General features: G+C 37.9%; 2 pseudogenes; one reads left to right on the top strand and one right to left on the bottom strand.

The window, feature by feature from the left end:
• Positions 1-3,148: 3,148 nt before the first annotated feature.
• Positions 3,149-3,927, top strand: LOC149177053 (transcription termination factor MTEF18, mitochondrial-like; annotated as a pseudogene).
• An 11,386-nt stretch (positions 3,928-15,313) lies between these two features.
• On the bottom strand, positions 15,314-15,820 carry LOC149177052 (pyrophosphate-energized vacuolar membrane proton pump 1 pseudogene; annotated as a pseudogene).
• Between the last annotated feature and the right edge of the window lie 418 nt (positions 15,821-16,238).

Below are 16,238 nucleotides of genomic sequence, written 5' to 3'. Positions count from 1 at the left end.
ACAAATTTTCCTGGAGATTTAGATCTCCCTCTAGATTTAGATCTCTCATTCGAGGACTTATTTCCATTTCTGTTCTGGGACCGTCCTCATATAGACAAGGCATCACCATTCTGGCTCTCCATATTTTTCCGTCTCATATCCTCTGTTAGTAAGGATGATACTATTTCATCAAATTGCAAGCCAGTTGAATTGCTACCTATTGCAATAACCAGACTATCCCACAAATCTGGTAGAGAACACAACAAACTAATGCACTTATATTCATCTGAAATTTTAATATCAACAGACAATAAATGGCTTACCATAATATTAAATGCGTTTATATGCTCTGTCACCGAGTCTCCATCTTTCATACTCAGGTTATACAACTTTTTCCGTAGGAACAATTTATTCACCAGAGACTTAGATTGGGACAAAGTCCCTAAATTGTCCCACAAAGCCTTCACCATAGCTTCCCCTGATATATTCAACAATACTGAATCCGAGACACACAATTGTATTGTGTTCTTTTCCTTTCGATCCAACTTCTTCCATTCTTCATCGGACACTCCATTGGTTTAGTACCTAGTTCTACCATGATCCACTGATCTTTATCCACCAACAGATCCTCCATCTTGAGTTTCAACAACTCAAAACTCTAACCATTAAATTTCTCGATCTCTATCTTTCCACAGCTCGCCATCTTCTTTCACCACCAGAATAGATCCCGCAGATCTCCCATTGAACAGGGTCTGCCACAGGCACGAGCAAAACCCCTCAGTAACAAAGGCATCCCCTTGAAGCCAAAACAACTTTGATACCAAATGTATGTTTTAACCCCGTTCAAAAATTACCTGCATACGAATTCTAAAAACAAAGAATAAATAATAGCGAGAGCATAACACATAAAACAAATATACCTAGAGATTTTACCATGGATCCCAAAACCGGGACTACCAGATTGATTTTTCATTATGTTCCTTTCAATGTTACAATACATATATATACATGGCAAAGTATCCATAAACCCCAATCCATTAACCCTGGATTAGAACATAACCGTAGTTCCATTGATCGGATCTACAAAATACCATGGACCGAAAACCATCGGGTCCAAAACCATGTGTGAAAAGCATGCACAAAACCATAGGTAGGTTTTCCCACCTAATAGGTAGGTTCTCCCACCTAATACTAGGGCTAATCGTGGAAAAAATTTAACACAACCCAACAAATTTCTTTACTATTGTTTCTAGCTGTTGTTGATCCGACTCTCTTCAATTCTCTTGGAGTGAGATCCCATGATCAAGGCCAATGGTTTGCCTAGTTTACCATCCATGAAATGTGGGGAAGTACTCTGGGGTTTCCATGCTTTCATTCCAAGTAAAAAAACAAAATATATATCTCCAAAAGAATTGATTATTATTCCCTTTCTTATATGTGTAATACCATTTCCCTTGGTCATATAGAAGTGGATTCATGGAAGTACTCCACGGTTTTCCATGCTTTCATTCCAAGTAAAAAAAAGGAAAAGATGTATCTCCGAAACAATTGATTGTTGTTCCCTATCTTATATGTGTAATACCATTTCCCTTGTTCATATAGATGTGGATTCATGGCCTCTTTCTGTAGGTGATTTGTATTGTTTTCCTTCTTGCTATGGTGGAAGTAAAAAACCAAACTAAACCTATGTACGCAAGAAGGTTACTGTAGATGTTGCCATATTTTCTAATTGTTTTAGGGTTATTGTAGATTGATGGTTTGACGAAAATAAAATCCAACTATTTTTTTGAAATAAAGGTTAGCTTTTCTAATAAAAAATAAAAAATTTGTATTGACGCCTTTTGATATTCAGTGTACAATTTGGTTTAAGGAAACTCAAATATTTACGATCAATGATGAAATTGAGTTGTGCATATAAATATATTGACTTGTGAACAATTGATTTAATGGGAGGGAGGGGGGAATGACAATTTTGCAGAATAAGGGAAGTATTTCAAAATATACAAATTCATTGAAGATTGTTGAATTCTTTTTTCATTAGAGAAGGGAATACATTCCACACATGGGAAATCATTGTTACTGTCACTTATGTACTTATTGCGCTCTCTTTGAATGTTCCTTCTCTTTGAGCATCTGTTAGCTTACAAGAATCTTGAATTGAATCGTTTTCCTCATTAGCGAAACCTGCAATTGATGTTGATGTCGAAATCCAACAAGACTGCTAGGAGTCCTTTGCCATGTATTGTGTTGGAAGATATCTCATAGCTTTCTTGGGTGGGGAGGAAAGAACTATTGAGTTCACAAAGATGCAGGGGAATTTAAATGCCACAACACCCCTAATGGAGCCTTTTTGTGAAAATAGATTTGTAAATCAACCCTTCCCTCTGAATTATTTATTTAATCTAGGGGGGCTTGGGCAGTGGTTCTTCCAAGTTGTTAAATTTATCATTGTTCAATATATGATTATAAAGCCTCTTTCTACAATTATAGCAGTGATGATTGAATTATTTGGCGTTTATGGGGAAAGAGAGTTCAAGTGGTATTATAGGTACAACTGAAGGTGGCACTGGGGACTTTGACAGATACCTCACAACTTCAAGGCCAATAAAACATATAAGAAATTTTAGTGTTTAATAAAACATATCAGAAATTTCCTTTTTGCATTGGAAATATTGTGTAGTTGGTACATTGACAACTTTTAGTATCTAATAAAACATATTAGAAATATGCTATCTTTTATGGAGAAAAAGACACATGAAAAGACAATAAGGCCATATTCATTATGGTAAAAGTCATTCATAGAAATAAGATTAACCAATTATGTCATCAACTAAGTACAAGGCCATTTCCTTAGTGGTAAAGAGCACTACTACATCACCACCATTACGACACATGAGAGAAACTGAAGATCCTCTCCCAACATATGGTGGTCTAAAGAGAATGTCAAGCTATAAAAATCTTAAAATAACAAAAATAAACATAGTTGAAACTGTTGTATTTCTTCAGATCTTCTACTCTAAATTTTTTAGTAATTCAGCCTCAAAGTTTTCTTTGCAATGCCCAAGAGTCTGGGAAAGCTGGGAGAAAATCCCACGTCAAAGTCTCACCAAAATTGGAACACGAAGTTCAACAAGTGCTGCAAAATTATCTCCACTATACAAGGTCTCTTATGTTTTCATATGCTAATCATATAAGCCTCTATGCACCTTGTTTTTTACAAAAGTTAGTATCCAGAGTCAATGCACAAGAGCATTTAAGCAAAGCCCTTGAAATATATCTGCTTTATAATCCAATCAATGAGTTTGAGCCCTTCTTTGAAAGTATATGGGTAGAGACCTCTGAGGTCCATATATTCTTGCCTCCAGGGAAAATATATACTTCAATGAAGAGGAGTTTCTATTGGAAAATGCCTCAACTTTAAAGAACAATGGGTTTCCTAGGCATGTGCTGGGGAATCTGTATAAAGAACACCCACAATTATTCAGTTGTTTTGCAACAAAATTGCAATTCTATGAGAACCTTGGAGTTGGTAAGTTTTCTCTTATAATAATATTGACTTGTTGCCTCTTTCTTCTCAATGATGATGTACATAGAAAATTTGAGACAGTTGCTAATGGTCTAAATGGGTTTCAAGTTGAGAAGAATAGAATTTGTTGTTTCTTTCAAAAAAATCCACTCAAATGTAGTGGTATTTTAGAAAAGCTAATGTTGTTGGCAAGTATCGGTTCCCCTTGGGATGATATAAGCATGCTATACCATACCAAGCCTCAACTTTTTATCAACAATTCAGAGAAAGCACTGTTTTCTATAGTAGATTTTATGTCAAACTTGGGACTAAGAAAGGAAAATATAGGCAGCTTCCTTTTACAATATCCTGAGGTTCTTAAATGGGACCCAAGAAAATCCATTGCAGACAATCTGGATATTGCAAGAGTTAGTTTGGACTAAAAGGAGATGATAAAGATGGTTTTATTTCATACTCACTATTTGCATGCGGATGACTTGATAAAGTTGATTGAAGATGTTAATTGCATTGGCCTTGACAAGCAGGGAGTTGCTGTGTGTATCAGAGAACATCTAAAATCCACAACGCCCATGACTCTACTGTCTAAAATTTCTTCAGAAAAATGTCATAATATACCATCTGGAGATTCAGCACTAGTCCAACGAAGAGATGATTTAATTTCCCATGGCTAACTTCTCTATAAAAATATACAAGTTGTAAGATGATTATATAAACAATCATAGATTGAAACAATTTTGAGCAAAGGAAATGTTAATGAAGTTATCAGTTAACTTGCAGTCTCTAATATTATTTAAATTGGCAACAATCTCAATTCAAATTCAACTCACATTTTTGTGATACAACTGATACAAAGATATAATATGTCCATATAAAAGTTGATTTGGAAATATCATATGCAATAATTCTAGAACTCTAACATATACAATTAATCAGTAAACTACATAATGATAATGAATGCAACCTTTACATTACAGATATGGTCCAAAATAATTTACTAGCAATCCTTTGAGTATGCTACGGGATATCTATGTATATTTCTCATGACTGTATGTAATATAGTCATCTCATACAAGAATTTGCCTAGTCAAAACCAATGCACATCGATATTTTGCTAGAAATAAAAACACCATCGACAATCAAAAGCATTGATTCTATGGAAGCAATATACATAAGCCTGTAGAAACTGAATATGATATTTTTTATTTGTCATCAAGCTTGATTTTGAGTTTGTTAGAATTAGAGATAATACTTGTTACTTGTTATCCAACTCGATTTTGAGTTAGTGAGTCTTAGTAGCCAAACATGTGTCGGCAATTATCTGTGCATGACTGGAGAGAAAATGTTCTTTTGTTTCCTCTTCTATGTCATGCAACACAAATTTGCATTAGGAATATACCCTACTGCCTCCAACTCCCCATATAAATAATCTACAATTCCATAAAATTTCTTAGATTCTAGATGTAATTTATGTCCTACAAAGAATGTATGCATGTTGTTGTTTACCTCAATCGAGCTGAATCCTAGAGTGTTCTTCAGACCCCTCTCTTTCATTATTGTTCTCACCTTTTTTACATCATCCCACCTGCCAGTTTCAACATAGATGTTTGACAACAACACATAACATGCAGAATTCTCAGGCTTCAAGTCAAGAAGGTGTTCTGCAACTTGTACTCCTAGATCAGTATAGTTATAAATTCTGCAAGCATTTAGCAAGGCTCCCCTACACTAATATTAGGTTCTAATGGCATATTTTCAATAAAATTGTATGCCTTATCCACAAGCCTAGAGCGGCCAAAAAGGTCATCCATGCATGCATAGTTCTCCACCTTGGGTGTAATACAACAATCTTGAATCATGATATCAAATATTTTCCATCCCTTATCAATCAAGCTGGCAGGGATGCATGCAGACAAGACACACACGAAAGTGATTCCATCAAGTTTCACTCCTATATGTTGCATTTTCCAAAATAAAGCAAGGGCATCATCACCATAGACATGCATTTCATATCCTGCAATCATTGTTGTCCATGAGACCACATATTTTATAGGAATTTTATTGTAGAAACATAATGCAAAATCTATGCTTCCCACTTTGCCATACATGTCTATAAGGGAATTCCCCACATGCACATCTGACTCGAATCCTCTTTTAATGTTATAACCATGGATCCACTTGCATTGATGTAGAATTGCTAGATCAGAAAATGTTGGGAGCACACTCACCATAGTAACAAAATTAGGTTTCATTTACTCCAGTTTCATTTGATTAAGAAGTTCTATTGACTTAATTGCATATCCAGTTTGGGCATAGCCAGCAACCATTGCATTCCAGGAAAAAACGTCTCTTTTAGACATTTTGTCAAACAGTTGGCGTGAAGTATTTATGCTTTCATTTTTTTCATAGAGATTTATAAGGTTTGTTTCTACCACAACATCTTAATCAAATCCACTTTTGACTATATAGCCATGAACCCACTTGCTCTGTCAAAAAACTCCCACTTGGAGACATGCAAGCAGAACATACAACATGGTGATTGAGTCTGGCTTCATGTATGTTAACCGCATTTGATAGAAAAATGTTAATGCCTCATTAACACATCCAAGATGGGCATACCCAATGATCATTGTAGTCCATGAGACAACATTTCTCTTTAACATTTTGTCAAACAATTGGCGTGCAATTTCTATACTCCCACATTTTCTGTACATGTCTATTAGAGTACTGCCCAAAGCATCATCTAAGTTGAATCCCCTTTTAATAACATAAGCATGAATCCACTTACAATGCCACAGGTCTCTTGAATGACCACATGCCTATGCCAAACTCAACATGGTGACTAAGACAGCTGTAACTTGTGCAAGTCGCATTTCGTGGAAGAGTGAAACATATCCATCAATCATTGCATTTCATACTACAACATCTCTTTCAGGTATTTTGTCAAAAACTCGGCATGCGAGCTCTCTACTCCCACACTTGGCATACACAGTTATTAGAGAACTCCCCACGAACACATCCCACTCAAACCTTGTATTGTGAACTATGTATTCATGGATCCATTGGCCTTGTGGCAAGGCTCCTAAATGAGCACACGACTGGATTAAAGATGCCATCATTACTGAACTAGTTGTCATGTTTTCTAGACACATTTGGATGAAGAGATCCAGGGCTTTGCTAGCATACCCAATCTGGGCATATCTAACAAGCATTTCATTCCATGAAACTACATATCATTTTGGCATTCCATCCAACATTTGGCGTGCAAATTCTATGCATCCGCATAATTACAGTTTTTCTCAAATTACAACTTCCAATTTTTTCATCACATACATAAGGTATTATTGAAAATACAATGTAAAACCAATTTTCCGAATCGAAAATATGCTTCAAATTTCAGAAGTATGATATGGATTTCATAAGATTCTACAACAATTGTTACTAAAATCCACTATCCAATGATACTTTGAATTTCTGCTATCAATTAATCCTTCAAGAAACCAACTAAACAATGAATACAAATAAACAAAACCCTAGCTATCATGTATTAAACCCTAACTCACTTTTTCCAGGTTGATGGTGATGTCCAACAAGTAGATCACTACAGGTCAAGGTCTGGTAAACCCTTCTGATGCGAGTACATGAACATAATTCCGTCAAATCTATGCAACATCACCACAGATAGGAACCTTCTTACACAATTTGGATATGTCCGTCTAGGTTTTACTGTGCAAGAAATAGGAGGTCCGCTTCCAGGGAAACTCTGATCAAGGTGTGGTCCCTGATTACTTTGTTCAAGGTATAGTGAAATTCATAGATGACTAGTAAACTGTAAATGTTTTTAGTATTTTTGTGGCTCACCAATCCTATGCTTCCTTCACATTGCTGAATTGGGCTCAAATCACATAGAATATACAGAGAACAAGAATATCACACATGTAGGAGCATCTATGTTACAAAAACTTAGTGAGAAAGGGGACTCCTACACACCCGCAAGAGGATTGTAGTATAAACATACAAATTTATACAAACGAATCAAACAAAAAACCCCTAAAATCCAGGGTGAATTTTATCACCGACATTCCATCTGGATTCCACAATTCGATAAGATTATTTGTTTCTTGGTTAAGATCCTGCAAATTGGGTCGATTGACAGAGATATTGAGAACCATCAGTCGCCATTCTCCCAACTAGATATAGAGGAAGTGAAACAACAACCTTTGAAAACCCAATAGAAGAAGAAGTGAAACAAAAAACCTTCGAAAACCCAATAGAAGAATGAGTGAAACAACAACCTTCGAAAACCCAATAGAAGAGTTAGTAACCCTTCTCTATGGAGGACAAATAACTTGAACCCTACTCTCGATTCTAGAGAGGTATAGGGAGAAATATCCCCTGACCAGTTTCATTTTTTGGAAATCAAGGTGATTAGAAACAAATGTGACATGAAATCGGGGGATGGAAACAAAAATGACCTACAAACTAGGCGAATCGGGGGTTGATGGCTTATTTGTGCTTATTTTCTATTGGCTCAAATATAATAAGTATCTATTTTTTAAATAATTTTTGGGCTAACTATAGAAAATTGGTGTAATATAAAAAATTCGCCCCTCCAAAACCTAAAACCCCTTAAATTTCACCCATGGGCTAAGATTCACCCCTAAAATTTTCTATGGTTAAAGTTCCACTTTAACCACACTCAGTGATCAACCAGTTAACTGATCAATCAAACCAAAATAATTGTTGCATGTAGAGAATTCGAGTTACCCAATTGAGATGGAGATTCCAAAGCATTGTACTATCAGTTGTAGCATATTCCCATGTGTACAGGTGGTGCACGCAATTAGAGGAAGGACCTAGAGGAATTTCACGATTCAATAGAAGGAATTTCTTAAATATTAGGGGCTATTTTCCTCAAGGAACAACACAAGGAAATAAGAGATTTGAGGGTTTGAAAATTGGCTAAGTGGTTGACAGAGTCAGTCAACCAGGAAGAGGGATAGACTATACACTTGTAGGGTGTGCTCAATATTAAGAAAACATATGTATTTCATCTCTATTCTCTGATTAATTCAGTACAGATATGAAGGGTTTTTGAGCAGTTTCTTTCCCCTAGATAAATATCTGTGCATGTGTGATGTTTCCTTTTGCATATCTATGATTTGTGTTCTAGATGGTGAATTAACTTCCATAGATCAGTAGAGTAGCTTCAAGTCTTGTGATTTAGTAAATTTCATGAGAAATTTTGAATCTACACATTAATTTCTACATGGTATCAGAGCAAGATTCATTATAGAGAAGATTTCAAAGTTGTCATTTCAGGAGGATCAAATTTGTAGGATCAATTCTTCATAGCTAGAAGGATGTATTTACATGGACTCAGGCTTGAGTATGTGCTTGAGGGAAGCTCAAATTATGTTGCTTGGAAGGAACGCATGGAGGTAATGTTGGAAGATAATGGACTGAAGGAATTCATTGATAATGATATCCCAAAACCAACAACATCTGATGCTCAAGATCTAGCATAATGGAAGAAGTGTGTAGGCAAGGTAGGGATAATCATATTGGAGGGAGTAAGAGACCATATTGTCTCAAATATACATGGGAAAGAGACTATGTATGAAATGTGGCAAGCATTGACAAATATATTCCAGAATAGTAGTGGCCACAGGAATATGACGCTTAAGGAAAAATTTCAAAATATCAGGATGCAGAAGAACGAGACCAATTTACAGTACCTGAGTAGGTTCGCACAATTTCGTGATGAACTTGGTCAAGGTGGTGTTACTGTAGCAAAGGATTATTTGGTGAGCCTATCCATTCTAGGCCTTCCCAAGAGTTGGCACAACTACCAAGATTTTGTGAATGGGAGGGAGAAACTACCTAATTGGGAATGTGTATAGTCCAATTTGGTATAGAAGGAAATAAGGTGGAATACTAGAGACAAGACTTCATCCAAGGGTGAGGATGAAGAAAAATGTACCTTTCCTGGAAAGGAAAAGAAGGGGAAAGGGAAGAAATCCCAATCCAAAGCAGAATTTAGTCAAGGGGGAAATAAGAAAGACTTGTCCAGAATCAAGTGCTTTCAATGTCATGAATTTGGGAACTATGCCAAAAAGTGCCCACACAAGAAGAAAATAAAGAAGACCTCAGGAGGAAAAACAGGTGAAGCTTTGGCTTCACGGTTCTAGCTTGACTTTACTGTTATTGCATGCAAGGAAAAAACAATGATGGGAAGAATTTGGTATCTAGACAATTATTCCTCATTCCATATCACAAGGAATAGAGGATTTTTCAGTGATTTGGAGGAGAAGGATATCCGAATGCACATTGAGATGGGAGATGATGGAAGGTAAAATGCGGCCGAGATTGGTACAATCACCTTTCAGGGGGAGTTAGGCTCCCCTCTTGGACTTAAGGATGTGATGTTTCATTCAGGTCTAAAGAAATATCTTGTCTCCATTCCAATTTTGGAAGACTATGGTTATGATGTGATATTTAGCGAAGGAAAAAGATCCCTAAGACACATAGCGATAGGATAGGTGAATTAGATCGGGGATCATGTGAAGAACCTATACAAACTAGATGTGGAGGATTGTGTTGCATTGAGCATAAAGGTAGAGAAGGTGCAAAGCCATGATGTCAGAGGACTTTGGCATAAAAGAATTTGTGATTTTCATCATGAAGCCTTGAAGATCATGCAATAGATAACCAGGCCTCCCTAAAGGAGCACTAGAGTAGTAAGATACATTCAAAGGGTGTTCTTTGGGGAAGTACACAAAAGCCAATTTCCATGATCAGGACAGAAGAGCACATGCATTCCTTGTAATGGTCCACTCTGATGTTTGTGGACCTTTCTCAAAAAATCCACTGCTAAGCACAAATATTTTGTCATTTTTATTGATAACTTCTCACAAAAGTGTTGGATCTTCTTCATGCAAAAGAAGGATGATACTTTCTCTGAATTCAAAGCACTAGTTGAGAAAGAAACATGCAAGAAGGTGAAGGAGTGATAATGGATGTTAGTACATGTAGAATGAGTTTAGAAATTTATGTGCAAAATAAGACATTCGACGAGAGTTGATAGCACCCCACAACCCACAACAAAATGGGGTGGCTAAGAGGAAGAACCGTAGCATTATGGGAGCAACAAGGGCGATTTGCATGTTAGAAAATTATATATTACAGAGCAATGGGACACATAAAATATATTGTAGAAATATAAACAAAGAAAACACATAAAACAAGAGAGACACAAATATATGTGGTTCACCCAATTTGGGCTACGTCCACGGAGAAACAGCCACTCCTTCCTTTTATTAGCTAGCAAACTGAAGAGATACAACCTACAATAGATCCGTTGTAATACCCTCTTCGCTCTCACTCAATCTTCTTTCTCTTTCTCGCTCATAATACAGATCTACATAGACACAATACAATTCCCTCATATATAGCGAGGGGTTTCCTTCTAGGGAAAAAAAAACCTAAATTAAACATAACTTCTACCATCATATCTCCACCTAATGAATGACCCAGTTTGACTACGAAATTACAACATTTTACAAGGCAATTTTACATCTATTTTTAGCTTGGGGGGTGCTGCCCTCGATCCCCTGCCAGGGGGGTCTCCCAAAGATCGCAACCACCCCCCTGGACCCCCCTTGCAACGCAAATAGTATGGGTGGAATTGCCACCACATTACGAACTAGGGTCCAATGCGGTGATACCTCTGAATAAAGAAGATAATCAGGCTCCACACCCAACAATCTACCACTTGGAGACTAATTATAGAAACTCCACCGCTGCTTCATTTGCTGGACAATGACTCCACTTTGGACCTAGATGTTTCTCATCTTCTTCATCATACTTGAAGACCAATTTAAACTGAGAAAAATCTTAGTTTTTCCCTGGTTACAACTTTTGTTAACATATCTGTAGGATTCTGGCTAGTGTGTATCTTTTCCATCTTCAACTATCCATCTTCCAATGCTGACCGTATGAAATGGTACTTGAGCTATATATGTTTATTCTTGGAATGAAATGTAGAGTTATTTGCAATATGTATGGCACTCTGGATGTCACTATATAACCTGCCCAACTCCTACTTCTTACCCAATTCATCCAGACACCTTCGTAACCAAATCATTTCTTTACTAGCCTCCGTAGCAGCAACATACTCTGCTTCCATTGTTGAGAGTGAAACAACACTTTGTAGTTTTGAAACCCAACTGATAGTTGTTCCACCTACAGTAAACACATACCCTGTTGTGCTCCTCCTGTTATCTCTATCACCCGCCATGTCTGCATCAACATATCCCTGTAGAGTAATGTTTGAACCACCAAACCATAATGCTTGATTTGTGGTACCTCTCAAATACCTGAGAATCCACTTCACTGCCATCCAATGTTCTTTTCCGGGATTGTTCATGTACCTACTTACAACTCCCATTGCATGTGAAATATCAGGCCTTGTGCAGATCATTGCATACATTAAGCTGCCAACTGCTGATGGATATGGAACTTTAGACATATAAGCCATTTCCTCTTGAGTCTTCGGACACACCTCCTTACTTAGTTTGAAATGGCTAGCCAAAGGTATACTAACTGGTTTTGAATTTTGCATATTAAATCTTTTCAACACCTTTTCTATGTACTCACTCTGAGACAATGTTAATTTTCGATTCTTCATGTCTCTAGTTATTCTCATACTAAGGATTTGTTTTGCAGCACCCAAATCCTTCATTTTGAATGAGTTCGCCAATTTTATTTTGAGCACATTTATTTCCTGCATGTTAGAACCTGCAACAAGCATGCCATCTACATACAATAACAATATAATATAGCTGCCAGCATTTCACCTTTTGAGATAAACACAATGATCAAAGTGACATCTAGTATAACCTTGTTTAGACATAAACTTGTCAAATTTTAGATACCACTACCTTGGAGCCTGTTTTAAGCCATACAAGCTCTTATTCAACCTGCTGGTGGGCTCCAGTATTGTAGCAATAATGCTACAACTCCTGGAGCTCCCTATCTCTAATTTTATCAACCCGATAGTTCGTACAAACTTGGAAGCGACGGTGTTGTATGCACAAGTACTAGCTTTTGTCGCAGCTGTCACTTGGTCAGCTGGCACAAGTCCGCTAGGGCTCAAGCCAACTTCTATATGCTCTCAGAAGAAGCTTGCTAAATGATGGACGAAGGCTATCTTAAAGGAAATTAATCTATTTTGCAAAAATGAACTGAAAGCCAACCAAAACATGGAAACCCTAGTAAACCCTAATCTGACTAGCTTAACCTCTAGGATGCAATGGGTGGAGTGAAAGTGTATGGAAATGATGCCATTACTTCTAATGATGTAAAATGCATGAACCTAAACTACTTTTATTGAAAAGAACATGTTTTTGTATTTTTGCTTAAATGGTTGGAGTGATGATGACTTTGTTTCTTATTAGGGTTTGGTTGTGCAGAGGTGGTGCGAAAGGAAGGAAGGCTTGGGAAAGGTCAGGGGGGCTAGGAGAGGTCCCAGGGGATCCTTAGCATCAGTCTACAGAAGTCTACAACGTTTGGATGCTCGGCAACCAAGTTTGTAGGCTCCTACAAGATGTCTGCAGGGATCCTACAAGAAACTCAGGGATTCTACAGGAAGTCTGCTAATGCCTACAGGATGCTCTACCATGGGGGTTTTAGGTGATGGTGAGGTGATGGAGTGGTATGGGTGGATAGGTGAGGTGGATATGGAGCTGGTGATGACTCAGGGGCAGAGAAATATGGTGGAGGAAGAGTGCATGAAGTTGGTTGGTGGATGGAAGGATGGGATCAACGAAAGGTCAAGACAATGGAGCTACGTGAATAATGGAAGAGCTGGAAGGTGAACGAGCTGAACAGAGGTCGAGTAGATGGCTTTAGGAGAGGTTAAGAAGAAGAAAAAGGAAGTAGAAGGATATGGAGCAGTGTAAATAAAACAAATTACTTATGTCTTGCATCAAAAACGAGAATTCATTAACCTATGCTACCCGTGCTTTTAAACCTATGAACAGCAATGTAAATCGAGAAAAGAAGTCGTGCATAGAGTGAAAATGAAGCAGTATGGTTCAATATCAAAAGTGCATGGATGGATCTTCAATGAAAATGACTATGTTGCAGCTTGCATGGAAGTAAAAGACTGCGTTCTTTTTGGTGGTTGATATGGACTGCACCCCAATCCCTAAACAGAGATGGCAGTGAAGACACTAACAACCCTTTTCTTGGAGCTCCAGTGGATTACAAACCTCCTATTTTGATCTAAACAACTGAAAGTGAATTAACCATAAACTAGTCCTACGCAATTCTCATTAACCAAATCAAATCAGCGAACTGTAAATTCTACATGCATATTAAATAGAGGAAATAAAGTGCTGCAACGAAAGGCAAATAACACTACAAGAAGAGGAGATCTATTGCTCTCAGGTTGGGCCCTAACCTGAGAGCTATAGCTCCCTTAAAAACTCAGAATTGAATCCAAAGCTGCCTGCCTTTATTGAATAATCATGAGTCTAACATCATGCCAAAACTGGCTTACAAAAAGACTAATTGGCTAACCAAATTGACTAACTAGCTAATCCCAAAAATGACTAACAACTAGCTAACCCAAATGAGGCCCTAAGCCTTCTTATTTATACAATTTGAGGACCCAACAGTCCTCCTAAAATTTAGGGACTTGGCTGCCCAAGACTTGTAGTTAACAACAGTCCAACTTGACTTGCTTGGCTGCCCTTGAGCTGATTGATTCGGTGGCCCTTGAACTCCGAGCTGATGGTGGAGAATTCGAGGTAAGGGCCCATAAATGAGGGGGACACCTTCCTACAAATCCTCTAGCTTGTTCTCCCACGAATTTGGCTGCCAAGTGCTCATTAAGACCTTCAATTTTGTCTCCAAGTTGACCAAAAAGGCTACACAAAGCACCCATTAGACTTGTTGGCATAATGACTAACCAAATTCACTCTATTAACATAAAAATAATCAAAAACATGCAATAAACAAATGAGAATGGTGGACTAAGCCAAATTAGGAGGTTGAATGAGCCCAAATAATTGTACATTTTTGGGGCTCATCATCACCCCCCTACTGAAAGTGTTGCTCATCCTCTGAGCAACCAAATCTCTCTCCCTTGTCTTTGATGGCCCTGGTGACTTCCTTGGCTAGCATCTCGGCCGATTTCTCCTTTGGCTTCCCGCTTTTCAAACTTTCCTGTAGAAACTGTTCGCTGGCTTCCTGTAGAAACAGTCTCTGTCTTCCTGTAGAAACAGTCTGCTAGCTTCCTGTAGAAACAGTCTGCTAGCTTCCTGTAGAACCAATTTCACTGATTTTACTTGCTTGGCTGGGGGTGCCTTCTCCTTGAACTGCGCTGCCTGAAAGCTGACGAATCCAACACAAATGGCAAGTCTAATGTATTATAAAAGCACACACGTACAATGAACTGCCCGAGAATAGATATTGCATGCCGAAGCTGGATGGGAAAAAGTGTTTCCAGGCCTTTAAATCACTGTTTTTCCATTGGTTAACCTTGATTCACGTTTCTGTTCTTGACATGACAATACTTTCCGACTGCGGCAGCTTTCTTTTCTTCATAAAATGCTTACTGCAATAGCAAATATGGGAATAATAACAGATTTGTATCCCAAAGCCAACCCAAATATAACATTAGTTGCTGCTTCCAGTCCTGCATGAATCGGCAACATCTTGGACAGGGTTGTAAGCATTACTAGTGCAGTATTCAGTGACAAAACCAATAACAAGGCCAGACCACAAACCAATAGCACCACAGAATTAAAGCTCCCAGTTCTTTACAACCTTCTGGGCACCAAAATTGAAGATAATGAAGGATGAAGGCAATGAAACTAGGCTTACAGCAGCAATGCCAATAGTCATCACTACTGTGGAGATAATAAGTTGCTTTTTCAATGCAGGCTCAATTTCCTTCACAGCCTTGATCTCAAATATGTTAGTTGCAAACAGAGTTGTGATTAAGCAAGCAATGATACCCATTGAACTAATAAGCAAGGGATAACACATGGCAGTAAGATCATGAGAGTTTCCAAATGATGATATGGATGCAACAACCAGAGCTGCACAGGAAGATTCAGCATAGGACCCAAATAGATCTGATCCCATACCAGCGATATCTCCAACATTGTCACCAACATTATCAGCAATGACAGCTGGGTTGCGTGGATTGTCTTCAGGAATGTTCCTCTCAACCTTGCCAACAAGATCAACACCTACATCTGCTGCTTTGGTGTAAATACCACCACCTACGCTGCCAAACAGAGCCATGGAAGAACCGCCAAGACCATATTTGAAGATGTTGAAATAAGTTTTGCTAACCATTTCATATATTTTTCTTCAAGATGTTCTGCTAATTTTCGTTTATCTCCATCTTGAGACAAGACAAACAATAGTTCCACAGCATGAGCTCGCATTTCAGAGTATGTAACTTCGCAAAAAGGGAAGCAATACCTAAATTTGAATACACTTCGAGTGAATCATGTTGCAAGTGCAAGTTGACCAACAGCTGAGCGCTCAGATTTCTGCGTGATTTTTGGAGTGAGGTGGTAGAGACATGTGTTGGCCATGCAGACAGTTAGGCTATCGTGAACTGCATGTTCTACTTATGAACTGTATGTTTTCTTCTTGATCCGCTGCACTGGAGTTCAAGCGGCTGACACTAACTGTCCGTTTTTTGACTTTCACG

This window comes from Pinus tabuliformis, chromosome 4_1 (assembly GCF_031772625.1).
Source record: "Pinus tabuliformis cultivar Carrire ecotype Pingquan chromosome 4_1, CPIR1, whole genome shotgun sequence".
Taxonomy (NCBI): Eukaryota; Viridiplantae; Streptophyta; class Pinopsida; order Pinales; family Pinaceae; genus Pinus; species Pinus tabuliformis.
This window is presented reverse-complemented; position numbering and strand designations above follow the sequence as displayed.